This window comes from Scylla paramamosain, chromosome 2, assembly GCF_035594125.1.
Source record: "Scylla paramamosain isolate STU-SP2022 chromosome 2, ASM3559412v1, whole genome shotgun sequence".
Classification (NCBI taxonomy): Eukaryota; Metazoa; Arthropoda; class Malacostraca; order Decapoda; family Portunidae; genus Scylla; species Scylla paramamosain.
In genome coordinates, this window is record NC_087152.1 from 36,623,145 (window position 1) to 36,638,733 (window position 15,589).

At 37.2% G+C, this 15,589-nt stretch overlaps 1 protein-coding gene and 1 long non-coding RNA gene across 4 annotated transcripts in view; one reads left to right on the plus strand and one right to left on the minus strand.

Moving 5' to 3' along the window:
- LOC135114442 (uncharacterized) overlaps positions 1-14,519 on the plus strand; it is a 53,589-nt gene extending 39,070 nt beyond the window's left edge. For 2 of the 3 annotated variants that reach the window (XR_010275519.1, XR_010275527.1), the window contains 3 exons: positions 376-598; positions 7,200-7,276; positions 12,477-14,519. The gene's annotated coding sequence lies outside the window, so the exon portion shown is untranslated. Of the gene's footprint in view, positions 1-375; positions 599-7,199; positions 7,277-8,663; positions 8,805-12,476 lie in introns of those variants that run through there. The other variant, XR_010275523.1, reaches the window with a different exon arrangement.
- LOC135114507 (uncharacterized) overlaps positions 7,787-15,589 on the minus strand; it is a 94,671-nt gene continuing 86,868 nt past the window's right edge. The window contains exons 5-7 of the long non-coding RNA XR_010275530.1: positions 14,532-14,745; positions 11,845-11,940; positions 7,787-11,154 (exon numbers count right to left, since the gene is read on the minus strand). This is a non-coding gene — a long non-coding RNA (uncharacterized LOC135114507). The remainder of the gene's footprint in view (positions 11,155-11,844; positions 11,941-14,531; positions 14,746-15,589) is intronic.

A 15,589-nucleotide genomic window follows, 5' to 3' on the forward strand; every position in this document is an offset into this window, starting at 1 on the left:
TCTGCCTTCTTATCCGGTCTAAAAATTACAGGTTGTTTATTTTACCTGTCTATCTATCTATCTATCCATCTATCTATCTATCTATCTATCTATCTATCTATCTATCTATCTATCTATCTATCTATCTATCTATCTATCTATATATATATATATATATATATATATATATATATATATATATATATATATATATATATATATATATATATATATATATATATATATATATATATATATATATATATATATATATATATATATATATATATATAGTGGACGGGGAGAAATATTATATATTATATAATATATATAATTTTTTTTTGCCGGAAGTAGTTATTCGATTGTTTTTTTTTTTTTTTTTTTTTCATTCTGCAGTATATGCTTGGCACCACAGCAGGAAATATATCAAGTCCCCATTTCTCCACGGAAAGCCAGGAAGAGTGCAGGGCTGCCCAATGAAATTAGAAGTGCCTTTCATTACAATTTCTGCCACCTCCAATCCAACACTTCCTCTGTTGCTTGCTCTGGCGAAGGGTTGTTGAGAAGAACACGGGCTGACAATGGGAACATGACCCTGAGGGTCTCGAAAGTAACTGAGGTATGTCAGTATATGAAATATGGAGCACATTTAACTATCCAGCTATCAAATATCTACCTATTTACATAGGAAACACATTTGGCAAATAATAGTAACGACTCCCCCTACCTTCAGTGTTATGTGATAAAGTTAATTGGTAGTACCAGTGGCATCTACACTAACTGATGTAGGCTATATGTGTGTGTGTGTGTGTGTGTGTGTTTTTTCAGCTTATCTAGATAGTCTTGTTTTATCTTATTTATGGATCGAGTATTTCTCATTATGACAGGCAGAGCCAAGGAGCATCCAGCATTGCTTGGCACAACAGTTGCACTGACGTTGATATTCTTATGGTAAACTACAGAAACTCTCCATTACCATATCAAACTACAGCTTTGTGTTATGCAAAACCTACATTCTGAAACCATTAAAAATAGTTTCGTCTAACTTTCAGTAATTTTTAGGTAATTGTTACTATGAAAACACATTTCTTGTTGTTATGACCTTTTAATTAAGAGGCAAAAATTAGACTGCAATATTTCTTCATGTTTCCAACTTCCAGGTTTAGATAATTACTCTACGTAATGCAGGAGCACAGAAGAGGGAGGGGTATACGTTACTTGTACCTTACTAGCTCCTCACCACTATTAAAAGTGGAAGAGGACCATCTCGGCTTGGTTTTTAATAATAGGCGGAACTTACTTAAGTTACTAAAGTAAGCAATCTCTGTTATAGAATTGTACTCAGTGTGTGCTGCTGATATCCAGGTACTTTTTACGCATGTGCATCAAAAGGAAATGTACTAAATTTTATAACAAAGTTTTAAATGACCATGATGTTAAGAATTGAAAGAACAATCTCTCTCTCTCTCTCTCTCTCACCTATATGATATAACTATCGTTCTTGTCTTTATAATGCATCGTAGTTGTGGATGTGGTAATTGTAGTATTATAACATAATGGACTAAACAGGTTGCTCTCCTTATTGTTCCTCATTTCCTCTTTACTGGAAAACATCGTTCAGTGGAAACAATTTTTACTCGTGAGACACGCGAGTAAGAGAGAGAGAGAGAGAGAGAGAGAGAGAGAGAGAGAGAGAGAGAGAGAGAGAGAGAGAGAGAAGGCTCATTACAATAATTGAGACAGACAGACAAATGGAATAGAGACGCTTACTTCTCAGATTTTCGTCCTTTCTTCACGCATGTCTAACAACCTTTCAAATTCCTCCGATTACAAATGAAGGCAGAAGAAACTGATCCCTCTCCAGATTAGATAAGTATTTCAGAAAAAAAAAAAAAGGTCTAAATTCATATTGTCGTTTTTTTTTTTTTTTTTATCCATCAGATTCGAGGTATTGTGGTAAAATATCGGCACTAGAGGCAGTGTGCGAGTAGCGTAGTATATTACTCTTTTCTTATTTTATTTATTTATTTTCTATTTTACTTATTTATTTATTCATTTATTATTATTATTATTATTTTTTTTTTTTTTTTACTATTAAATTTCCATGTATCCATTTCTTTCAAGGTGTAGATACATAGTGATCTTTCCTGACTGTTTTCCTGCCAATATGTTGTCGGAGGGAAATAGTGGACGGGGAGAAATCCTTCTTCTGTATCTATTCTGTTCTTCCACATCAGTAGTAATAAATAAATAAACAGGTTCCCCTTGTTACAGACAGACAGGTCTTATGTTATCTGTTATTTCTCTCTCTCTCTCTCTCTCTCTCTCTCTCTCTCTCTCTCTCTCTCTCTCTCTCTCTCTCTCTCTCTCTCTCTCTCTCTCTCTTTCTTTCTTAATGAAATTTAATACGCTACTAGAAAGAGCACATATTTTACCTACATACATTAATGATTTTTGCTAACTTTTGTATGTTGTGTTTTGCTGATTGATATTTTGTGATTGAAAACAATTTGGAAAAGTTAGTGAAATAATTTTGTCAAAAATAACAAGGATTATGAGAAGCTGCTTATGATATTACTTCAGTGCATATGCGGCACCACACCTGGGAACCCTCATTCAGTGGTAATAATTGTAATAGATAATAAGTAGCAGTCGAATATATTGTAAGCAGGTAGGGTATATATAGTTTAGCGCTTGTTGTGTGCGAGGCTGTGTTGTTTCAATTAGTATTTAGAGGCTGAAGGTGGCTTGTAGCTTGTTTATCATATCGTAACACTAACCGACCATAATTATTATGTTGTGGAATGCTAGATGGATAAGTATTAGATATATCTGCTTTTTTCCCAGACAACTACTACCATTGCCGAGTACTCGACAGGAAAATTGGCCATCTCCTCATTAATCTATAGAGACGTGCTTCGTATTCGCATCCTTGCCGTGTGCAGGTATTTGTGCTCACTGTTGATGCGTTCATAAGTTAAATATATTCTGTAAGCTGTAGTTATTTATTTATTTATTTTTTTTTTTCGGGGACAAACTTTATTTCCGTTTTTTGAAGGCCGTAGGTATTCTCAAACGGTTTCGTCGTCTCATCAAAAGTGCCTTTGACGCGTTTCAGTAGAAACTTCTAGTATTTTTTCCATGCTTTAGTGATAATTTACCAAGATTATGCACTAGTAATGAAAAGCACCCATTAAAACCCGTGATTATATATATATATATATATATATATATATATATATATATATATATATATATATATATATATATATATATATATATATATATATATATATATATATATATATATATATATATATATATATATATATATATATATATATATATATATATATATATTATATGGCCTTTGATAATAGTCCTTATGAGAGACCGAAGCGTCTCATATTACTAACCCCTGATTCGAGACACCGGAGTGATTCATCCCCGTGTCGGCCGCCACAAAATGTTCCCTCAGTTCCCTCTAGTAGTGTTAAACGATGGAGTTGTTGCCTGTCATGGCTTCCGTTGGTTTCCATTTTTCACTCGTTTTCCTGGTTCCCTTCAGCACATCTTGGTAACAGCTTCTCTTCATTCTCTGGAGCCGTTAGCCTCTGGTAAAGACATTTCCAGAATTATGTAAGTGCCATTCTAAATACGGGTTCATGTATGTGATTAAATTTGCATTTCCATTATAATAGTGATTCACATAGTTGGTATTTCTTCTTACTTTCCATTCATTCAGATATTGGGATCCGTAACTGTATGTTTACGTAGGATTATGCGTATTCCTGCGGAAATTTGTTTTCAATAATTAATAGTCAATATGCAGACGTGGTGCTTTAGGAAAATTTTACCAATAGCTGCTCTTCATGGCGCAGCTAAATTACGTGCATTTTGTGGTGAATACTCACGGTACAACACGTGTGTGGGGGTTTTGTTTTGAGTCACAATTCGTATATTATGTATATAAGCACATCATGGACTGTGCTTTGGGGAAACGCATGGTTATACTAGTGACGTGATCCGTCCTGCGCTGCGTCACAAATTCTAAACTTTATTGATGAGACTCGCTTGGAGGAATATATTGCAATGCGTGTGCTAGTATATACTCTAAATATGCGGTTGCTATGATAAAACGTATCGACATGCGCAATATAGCGTTACCAGTGAATTCCTTCAAGCACGCCACACTAATTATATAGCAGGTATTTCATTCGCTAGATGAAACTTAATTGCCACAAATGTATCAAAGCATTATGCGTGACACATTTGTAGTGCATGTAGTTCCACAAATTCACCTGAGCTGTGTACTTTGGAATTAGTCCGCATGTGCTGTGTAGTCCTCCGCTATGGTATCAAAGACAAGAGGGGAGCTGCAACGTCATTTTCTCTCTCATGGCATCAGACAAGTCTACCGACTGCGATTTAGGTGTACCACTTTTTCCTGCGCCACAGTGGGAAAGTCAGGGATCTCTACAATCTTTGTATACGTCACAAACTTAATGTAGAAAAAAAAAAATGGAAAGCTTGCATCGCTGGGCTTCAACCAGAAGCTTTGGCGCTGCAAAGAAAAAATAAATAAAAAAATAAAAGATTTTATTTGAAATAAATAAAAAATAATATATAATTAAATAAATTAATAAAATAATTTGATAAATGATAAATAAAGTGTTTAAGGAAAAACAGTAAAATAAGCGCTGTTCTGTAAAGTTTATAGGTTCTTGCAATTGGGCCACATCGTTTCTCTTGAGAATGTTTTCCTCAGTGTAGAATTTCATGCTGCCTGATCATCGTTTCCTTGTTGAAGCAGGATCTGCTGGTAATACCATTGCTTTGTGTTTCACTAAACAGTCTTTCTGCATACATTTTTTTTTTTTTTTGCTACACTTGATAGATATTTCTGGTTCTAATAGAGTGGTCTTAGCACTGTTTTTTTCTGCAGTGTAAGCTTGATTATACTTGTTTTGGCCAAGTGGAAGTAGAGTTACTGTATGACGAAAGTGATACCGCCTGACAGAAGCATCTCGTACACCCCTTCTCTGTTGAATCACGCAACTCACTGTCGTTTTGCCCCCAGTGTGCTAGCAAGGATTATGTGTACTGGGAGGACGATCCACTCAATGTTAAATGTTTGCTCTCACCGCGACATTGGCGCCTCCATTCGTCACCAAACTGACTCACTGAAGCAGATTAAAGATAGGTTAGCATAGGATAGGATAGGATAAGGTGAGTTTGGTGATCCATCTAGTGGCCAGGAAGAGGATAAAGCAGCAGCAGAGGAAGAAGGACCACCACCAACACCACCAGCAGAGGAGGAAGCACCACCACCACCAGAGAGAGGAGGAGGAGGAGGAGAAGGAAAAGGAGGAGAAGGAGAAGAAGAAAAGTACCATCACCACCACCAGCTGAGGAAGAAGGAGCACGACCACCACCAGTAGAGGAAGAAGGACCACCACCACCACCACCAGCAGAGGAGGAAGAAGCACTACCACCACCATCACCAGCAGAGGAGGAAGAAGCACTACCACCACCACCACCAACAGAGGAGGAAGAAGCACTACCATCACCAGCAGAGGAGGAAGAAAGAAGCACCACCACCACCACCACCATCAGAGGAAGAAGTAGCACCACCACCAGAGGAAGAAGTAGCACTACCACCACCATCAGAGGAAGAAGTAGCACCATCACCACCACCATCAGAGGAAGTAGTAGTACCACCATCACCACCACAGGAAGAAGCACCATCACCATCATCATCATCATCATCATCATCATCAGAAGAAGAAGAAGAAGAAGAAGAAGTTCTTCTGAAGAAAAAGAAAAACCACCAGAGGAAGAAGAAATGCACCATCAGATGCAGCAGCAGCAGTATCCTCCTGTCATCTTTGGGATCTTTGTTACACATTTTTGTGACTCATTAATGAACACATTTCTGGGACACATTAATTAACTTAATTGTGATGTCACTGTAGGCCTCAAACTTGATTCATTGTCAAACATAAAAATTTCAAAATAATGCAATAGACTACAGCAACAACACAATGGGGTGGGTGATGTGTTATGAATAGTCAGTTGCACTTTGAGGTATAGAACATCACTTATGGATGAATAAAGGGTAGGGTGAGTATAATCATAATTATGCAGTCACTTCTAATATTGTCACTTGCAACAGTTAATGTAAGCATGACATGTGAACATAGTGTGCTGCTGTCAAGCCCTGATCAGTCATAACAACATGCCTGCTCACAATGCATCAAAAGCAGTTTTATTTACCTATACTAACAGGATTATCACTCTGATCTGCCCTGTTTGTTGGATTTGGCCCATTGCAACTTCCTCCTCTATGTCATAATGATGTTCAAGGCAAGTCAGAATTTTTGACACCATGCAGGAAATCCAGTACAAATTACAGATGCTTTACACACAAAACAAGACTTTAACCAGCAAGTATTCTAGTTGTGGCAGAAGAGCTGGAAGCAGTTTATTAGTGAATAAGTTGACAACTTTGAGGGGAATAGAAACCAAATTCAGTTTTAAATCATGGTTGTAGTATGATTTTCATAAGTGGTTTAGACCAGGAGCTTTTTGATTGTGCCTCGTATACACTAATAGGCAGTGAATGAGAACAGTGTCTGCAGGATAAAATGGATAGAGATGATTATATTGATGCGTGATACTTCACTGAATAAAAGGCTTTTAGTCTCAGGAAAAGGATGTGAGTTGAGTGTATTAATTAGGTTCAGGTATATTAATAAGGCAGAGAGTGATTAGATGGAAAGTAGGGATTTAACTTAATGGATGGAAAAAAACTAGGAATTGAAATTAATAGAATTTTGATAGGAATACTTAAGAAAACTTTGAATGAAGTCCAGAACCCGAAATGTACATATGCTTACTGTATGCAGTGAGGCATGTAGAGACCACATGGCCTTATGAACTGCCATGTATTGAATATGTAAGATTATCAAAATGAAGAAATTACTTGGTTGTGTTTAGCAACTTTATTATTCTTAGGTGTTATCCTTTGTCTATATTATCTCTCCATTCATAATGTATTCTGGTATGACCATTTTTCTTCCTTGGTGTACATTGTTACCTTGTGTACATAGCTAAACTGTTATTCAGCACTGCCACAATGTAAAACATTAATTTGTATACTGTAATTAACTAGATTTACTATCACCACTACCACCACTAATCCTTTACCTTCCCTACAGGTGTTCATCGCTGAAGGATGAGAGAATTCTGTTCAAGTAGCCCAACATGAAGGTTTCTTTGGGCTTCGCTGATTACAGTTAAGTGCCTGATCTTTAGAGTGTATCGGTGAGATTAGGTTGAGTTGACCCCCTGCTTAGTAGATTAACATAGGAAATTTTATCTGATAGTTCTTGTATATCATTTCCTTGAAGTGAACCAATACATAGATTTGGGTGCAAAATTCACTATTCCCACATATTAATATTTTTTATTCTTGAGTGTACTTCCATCTGTTGCCATGAATGTCCGTTACATTCTTCACTGGTTATTTATGCTTAGTTTTCTTACTTTCATATCTCGCTATGAAATTCTCCATCTTATTTCCTAATACCTTTACTTCACAACTTATTCACTCTTATTTGACTTCCATCACGTTACTGTCTAATCCATATTGCCACAACATTTCTTACTCTTGCAACCTGGTTTTCTTTCCTCATCTCATCTTTTGGTCCAGGTATCAAGGTAAAGCAACCTGTTACTTATATATCAATTACAATACTCTCTTTTGGTGATATATGAAGGAATAATAGAAGCAGGTTATCTTATAAAAATTTATTTAATCACTCACTACATTATTGACCTTGAGTAAATATAGAAATTTCATTGCTGAGCTAGGGGTAAAGATAATACAGAAACTTGATGTGATATGAAGCTGGGGTGAGTGACTGTGGTTTGTAAACATACTGTGGGGGGACACTGTGGGCATGTGGAATGAGAGAGAGAGAGAGAGAGAGAGAGAGAGAGAGAGAGAGAGAGAGAGAGAGAGAGAGAGAGAGAGAGAGAGAGAGAGAGAGAGAGAGAGAGAGAGAGAGAGAGAGCAGCAGACTATAAATAGTGTACTATCTCCTTCCCTTTTTTTTTGTGTGGCAATTGGTTAGGGTTTATGTAATGTTCTTCCCACTTTCCAAATTTTTCATAAAATTGTCACTTATTTAAATCTTCCCATAAGTTTTCAAAAAACATGAACACAATTGTAAATAACTTGCTCATCTGAATTTTCATGCATTAAACCTCCTGTGGCATGAGTTCAGTCATCAAAAATTTTCATGTATTAAACTTCCTGTGGCATGAGTCGAGTCATCAAAAACAAGTTCGATTGTTTTTACAATTTCCAAGGGGTTAATACTTTTAAAAACATTAGTAACCAAGATATCTTCAGAAGTGTACCATGAGCAAAGTCACATGCAGAAATGAGATATTAAGTAATACTAAGACAAACATTCTATGGTAAAATGCTTTTAAAGCTTTGGCTTAGAAGTATTAGGACATTTAAATAAGAATGCACATCAGTGGTAGTGGCTACATAGTCCCTTCCTGCAATGCCTGACTGATTGCTGTTGCCATATTGAGTTTGTTTTAGCTGTTGCATATTGAGTTTGTTTTAGCTCTTAATTGCTACAATGAATTTAACTTTACCTCTTCAGATCTTGAAAAATCTTGATGTGTAATCAAGTAAACATCAACACCCTCCAAGATGGCACGGCCATCACTGTAGCCCACACTCTTCCCCTCACCAACTACTCATGTATTCAGGTTTAATTACTATACCATATTCTGAAACACTTGTACCACACTTACACTATATTCAAAAGACTGAGTTAAACAGGTTTTTAAGCATTATTATGATTCAATTGACAGATTAACAAATTCCTACACTATTAACAAGAATCTTCAAAACCCAACTAATTTACATTATTAACAGAAGAAACTTAAAAACCCAGCTAATCATCATTGTGGTTTTTTAACAGTCGTGGTGAGACCAGAGCATTTCAGAATACAGCCTTACACATGAAACTTGGCATTAAAAGCACTCATGGAATAAAAAAAATAAGCACTCATGGAACACTATATAAAAATAAAGGGAAGTGACAATAATGTTAGGAGTACATTAATGACTGCTCTGCCAAAAAGAGGGAGGTAGGGGACCTGTAGTGGTGGTGATAGGTGTGTTCTCATTTCCCTGGTCAAATACGGTGTGTTCTCATTTCCCTGGTCAAATACATTGTGTAAATCTCTCATACACAGCATTGTTTCCCTCCACAGCCAGGTACTGCTGTTGTTGAACACTACTTGGAATTCATTCATATTGTGCCTAGGCAATAGCTCTCCTGTTTGGTTTACACGTCACTCATGCTTTTTCCCTCAGTGCTCTATGCATTTGTATATATGTCATCAGGACTTCTCTCTAGTCTAGCAGTTTGATGCTGCTGGATTCTACAGTAACTAATAAAATAAACCTCTGCAGTAACTAATAAAACAAAGCTGTGCAATTTATATCTTGACAAACCAAAATCTAAAGGCAATGTGACAGAATTTACTAGATAACATCTGAAATGCTTAAATAACATCATCACATTGTATAATCATCACTATTTTCAGCAGACTTTGAACCATTAACCCATTTGCCCCAGAAGATTCAAAATGCTCCAGACCTTGTACCCAGGGTATCAGCCATGCATGCCAACTTTGAAATGCATCTTCCAGTCTCTTATATAATTTCTTTTTTTTGTTAAGAGTAATAATTACTCACTTAGTTTGTATTATAGACCATTAGATTGCTGAATCAATTCCACATGTTGCTGAATTGTACAATTCACATTTTTACATCAATAAAGTTTCTTTAGAAAGAAAAATGACTGTTTACCCTCCCAAGATTACCTGATTTTATCACCATCCCACCTCTCTCTCTTTCTCTCTATTTAACTTGTGTTCTCTTAACAAGTCACTTATTTGTGTTCTCTTAACAAGTCACTTATTTGTGTTCTCTTAACAAGTCACTTATTTGGGAAGTAGAATGATGGTGGATCACAAATGTGCTGAGAAATCAAGAGTAAAAAAATTCAAGGAACAAAAGAGAGAGAGAGAGAGAGAGAGAGAGAGAGAGAGAGAGAGAGAGAGAGAGAGAGAGAGAGAGAGAGAGAGAGAGAGAGAGAGAGAGAGAGAGAGAGAGAGAGAGAGAGAGAATACAATTCAAAATTGCTGTATGTAATATAAGAATTTTTCTGAATATGATGGTGTGATCAAATTCTTGATAATGCAGACACAGAGGAAAGAAGACAGTTTTTGTGACATATACAGTGGACAGCAGCCATTCTGCATTGTGTGGTTGTTCATGCCTTACAATAAAGAATGGCATGGTTGTTCATGCCTTACAATAAAGAATGGCAGATGTCCACCAAGTATATCTCAAAACGGTGCCTTCTTCCATTCTTTTCTACATTATCCAAATTTTTAGTGCAGTCATATTCAAGAGGAATTATTCTAATTACATACAGGAATTCTGAATTGCCTTACCTTACAATCACATTAAAGATAATGTAGAATATAAAGGTAATAAAAGCATTTATAAAACTTTTTTCTAATCACATCTTATCTCTTAAGTCACTGATTTTTCAAAACCTAATCCATTACCATTCTCCAGTGGTGAAAAGGTCAAGTACATAAAGTAATAAGTTAACTACATTAAAACAGAAGTAAAACCTGTAGAGCAGAGATGCCTGTGCAGGAGAGGGGATGGCTCACTCTGCTGGCCAATCAATCACAGCTGCCCTTCTTGGCCTGATAAAGGCATGGGAATGCAGTCGTTGTACAACACTCTGGCACAAGATATGTGGTAAACCAAGTAAACCCAGTTGTAAACATTTCAGATATTATCTTCTAAATTCAATATTTTGGTTCATGGAGCTAAGATGGCCATATCTAAGTTGCATAGTTATATTGAGTCCAATGGCACTAATAAAAATGTTTTATGAAAAAAAAAATGAGTTATGATGAATATATGAACAGAGAATACTGAGAGGCAAGTGTGAGTGACTGGGAAGCTGGGAGTGAGGGAAGGGTGCAAACACATGTTGCCTTAGGTGCCAGATGAAGTGGTTCCTTTAATGGAGTAGTCATCCACCAGGAAGAGTCCACCTGGAAAGTAGTAAACAAGTCAGATGGTAAAAAAAAATGTATGTACACCTAAGGAGAAACATAAGTAGGCCAACAACAAAGATTTATGTATGCATATATGTAAGTATCTGACAGGCATATCCACACACAAGCACTGCATCATCTTACTCAAAACATGCATCTCTAATAATTGAAGAAACTCAGGTCTGTACACACACACAAACCCTATATATTGCCTAAGATGAAGTTAAAATTATAACTAACATGTAGTGCAAGTAACAACAACAGGTGATAGTAATTATATGTACACAAGGCCAAGACAAATAGCTGAGAAAAAGGAGCTGTATTGCAAATAATAATAATAATAATAATAATAATAATAATAATAATAATAATAATAACAAACAATAAGATAAAGAAAAAAAGAATAAAATGTTTATAATCAGCAATAATTTTAATAGTTCTACAAAGACTTGTTATTAGTACAAGGCTTGAAAAGTTACTGGCAACCAGGGACACACACACACAGAGAGAGAGAGAGAGAGAGAGAGAGAGAGAGAGAGAGAGAGAGAGAGAGAGAGAGAGAGAGAGAGAGAGAGAGAGAGAGAGAGAGAGAGAGAGAGAGAGAGAGAGAATGCAGAATACTGAGATAAACCAGAATAAACATTTATCAATAGCCCCATCAGATGTCTTGCAGAGTAGTGCAGTTACCATGTCACTTGGTCTTGTCTTGGTTTGGGAGGTAACCATTAACTATATGGTTGTAGTTCAAGCCTTTATAACAAGTCACTCCCTCACATCTTGGATCTGTAAGGTGAAAGAGTGGTGGTACAATCTGGTAGTGCACTCTTAGGAGGGAGAGAGGAGGAAAAAGGGATAATGGGGGAAAGTTTTGCCATGACCCACTCTACTTACCCAGTATGCTCCAAAGCTCCTGAACACATTCTGTTGTTCTGATCTCTCTCAGCAAAATACTCAGTCTTAATAGGAATTCTCTCACCCTCTAGATGGCAGATTGTTTGATAGGCATAAAGAGTTGTATCCCTTATGGAAAACATTCTCACTTAGCCCTCCTTGCCTTAGAACAATTAACTATGCCAGTGACAGGTACCAGCATAAAATCCTTTCCTAAGCCTCTACACAAGTATATACAAAATGAGAAAGTTGGTGCTCTCTCTGTGGATCCTCTCAGACTGGATGATGGTGACCTGACTGCTGATAGCAGCAAAATGGCAGAGCTGTTTGTCAACTTCCATTTAGTTCACTCAGCACACAAAGTAACTGAACCCTTCCCAATCAAGTCTCTGATGTATCCATCAGTAATGTATCTGCCTCTGTTATAGATGTCAGGAGCAGGTTGGCTTCCCTGGATCCTGATTCAAGCATGGATGGGCCTTCATGGACTATCCATTCCTCAGACTGAGTGCAAGTTTGGTCATACTACCTCTTCACTGGATTTTCCAGCAAACTGTAACACAGGAGAAATACCCAGCAGAATGAAAAAAATCTGAAATTGTATCAATATTCAAGAAGTAGTCTCATACTCCCCTAAACTAGACCAATCTGTGTCACCTTTGTCTACTGCAAACCCCTAGAAAGACTATAGCTGCAGCTGTATATGATTTCCTTGGTTCCAACCAGCTTTTGTCCAATGATCAGTTTGGATTTGAACAAGGAAGAACTGTTGATTATCAGTTACTTATTGTGTATAATGATAAAACCCTGTGGCTGGATTCTGGTTATGTTATTGACTGTTATTTGACTTCAACAAGGCCTTTGATGACATGAATCATGCTGTCTTCATTGACAAACTGAGACTGTCAGAGTGGCTCCCTAGATCTTGGACTGTATCAACTATGAAGGTATCAATGTTTGGTGTCCATAGCTCCTCTACACCAGTATGTAGTGGAGTTCTGTTCCACAGGGCTCCCTCACGGGTTCTCTGCTTACTTATTTACATCAGTCACTTGCCAACATATATAACAACTAAATGTAAATTCTTTGCTGATGACCTCAAGACATACATGAAGATATGCTATTACTTAACATCCCTAGTTTAGAATGGAAGTTCCATATATCTGGTGTGGTTTGTTACATGCCCAAGATACTGACCCTACTGACCCAGGACCCAGCACTATTCATTGTGTCTTCCTCACTTGCCTTCAAATTAGTGTCATTGACAGAGTGAATGACTCCCCTTTCAGATTAGTGTCATTGACAGAGTGAATGAATCTCCTTTAAGTATTAACTCCTCATTCTCATCCATATTATTTCTGTAAATTTTGGTATTGTCTGCAAAGTTTTCCCTTTTCCAGCAAGTGATTTATACAGACCAGGAACAATGTAGGATCCAGTACACTCCTTTGTGGCACAACACTGCATACCCTAAGCCACCTGTATTGGGCTCCCTAATGAAAATTCTGTTACCTATTGTGTGGAAAGTTTGCGATCCACTGAAAGACATTTCTCCTGTTGCCCACAGCCTCAAATTCTCACCAAGAGTTTGTATGGTATGGAGTCGAAAGTCTTCTTACAGTTCAGATATACAACATCGACAATATTGACACTTGCCTCCCTCACACAAAGTATCCTCTAGATCTTCCAAATATTCAAGTAATTGTGAAATGCATGACTTGTTCCCTGATCTGAACCCCATGCTGGCTTTCACTTAAAATATTATTCTTTTACAAGCGCTCTGCCAGATGTTGCTGTATTAATCTTTATAATCTTACACACAACAGGCGTTATGCTAACTGGTCAGTGATTTAGGGCATTAGATTCTATTCTTACTTTGGTCCAATATTCATGTATTATTCCATGTGTGAGTGTTGCTTATAGCTGAAAATTCAATAGATGGGGCAGAGTCGACGTGCATTCTTTCGAAACTGGGATAAGCTCAACCCATGTACTCTGAGGTTGTGCCTGGCCACTACAGAGTTTAATATGCAGAGTTTAACATGCCCTCCACAGTTTGTTGAAGAAAGGGAAAGATTTAATGCGAAATGGAGATGAGCAATGGTTCTGCATTTCTAACCATTACAGCTTCGGGTGGCTAGCTTGGCGAATTAACGGCTGCCATTGTTTATTTAGAATGGCGAATGTGGAGGCACAGTGTAGAACAAGGAAACTGAATTTGAGCCTCCTCGGTGTGGAGAATACCACATAATGGACTCCTTGGATTTACCTCTAGCTTTAAGGTCCTGCCTATCTCTTCAATAACAGCCAATTGCACCTTCTAACCAAAATATCTCCATAAATTCAAAACACTAATGGGTTGGCTACTGACATGCACGAGGCCCACCAACAGACCTAGTAAATTATAATGAAAACACTGGCCACGTTTCCCATCTTTGCCACTGCACTATACATCTTTGCTTCTTTGACGAGGAGTATTATACCTGCAATTTTAGGTGCGTGAGGTTGTAATGGAGTGACGGGAACAGCAACCACGAGGAAAGGGAGATAAACACTGTCACTGAAGCACGTGGCATGTCCATCTTCCTTGTCGATCGCAGCGCCCTACCTATTTACGCGTTCTCTCTTCGTTCATCTCTTGTCATGCTACAGCTGGTTTGTATGATTACTCCTATATATTCTCCATATCAGCATCTTCTGTAAGAAAAAAAAAAAAAAAAGAGGGAAAGAAATATGCAACACACGCCATGTAGACTTTCCACTTGAAGATTGAAGATACTGTATACCAGCACTGACGCACCTCCTGTTCATATCAAACCTGTCTCACTATAATAAACTGGACCATCTCATACCAATGTATCAAAGGCAGAACGGAGGATACAGCGACAGTTCATGCAGCTAAGGTCTATTGGCCGAAATAATCACAAGGTAAGGTATAACGCAATCATTATAAATCTGTACATAATATATTTTCTCTCCAAGTAGTCCTTCACTCCCAGAACCATGCAACTCGATCTCTACATTTTTTTTTTTTTTTACTCGGAACGCTATTCAAGGTAAGAATTCACAAAACACAAGCTAGAAACATTTACAACCAGGATGATAAGCAACTAGTAGACATTGCCAGTGCATGTAGGAGAGTTGTGCCAAGGATCTATAGTACAAAGGATTGTAAAGCTGTGTGCATCTTCCTCAGTAAACACACTTAAGACTTGTAAAGTATATAGCCATCACATACACAAGATAGGAAGGGAGGGCATTGTGAATTTAGAACCATATTCTGAAAAAAAAACCCGCATCTTCACTATTTTATTTATTTATCTATTTTCTTACTGTCCTAGTGCTAGATAGATAAACTTTCCTAATTAATGACAGGAAAAATACTAATGAAAACCTGGTCAATCATCACTGTGGCCTTTGAAAAATACTCGTAGTGAGAGACCAATGGGTTTCTGAATGAAGGCCTTATTCAGGTCAACCTTTGCTCCCTTTCCTCTTATATCCTCCTTCACTTTCATTGTTACATGATTGTGCTTATCAA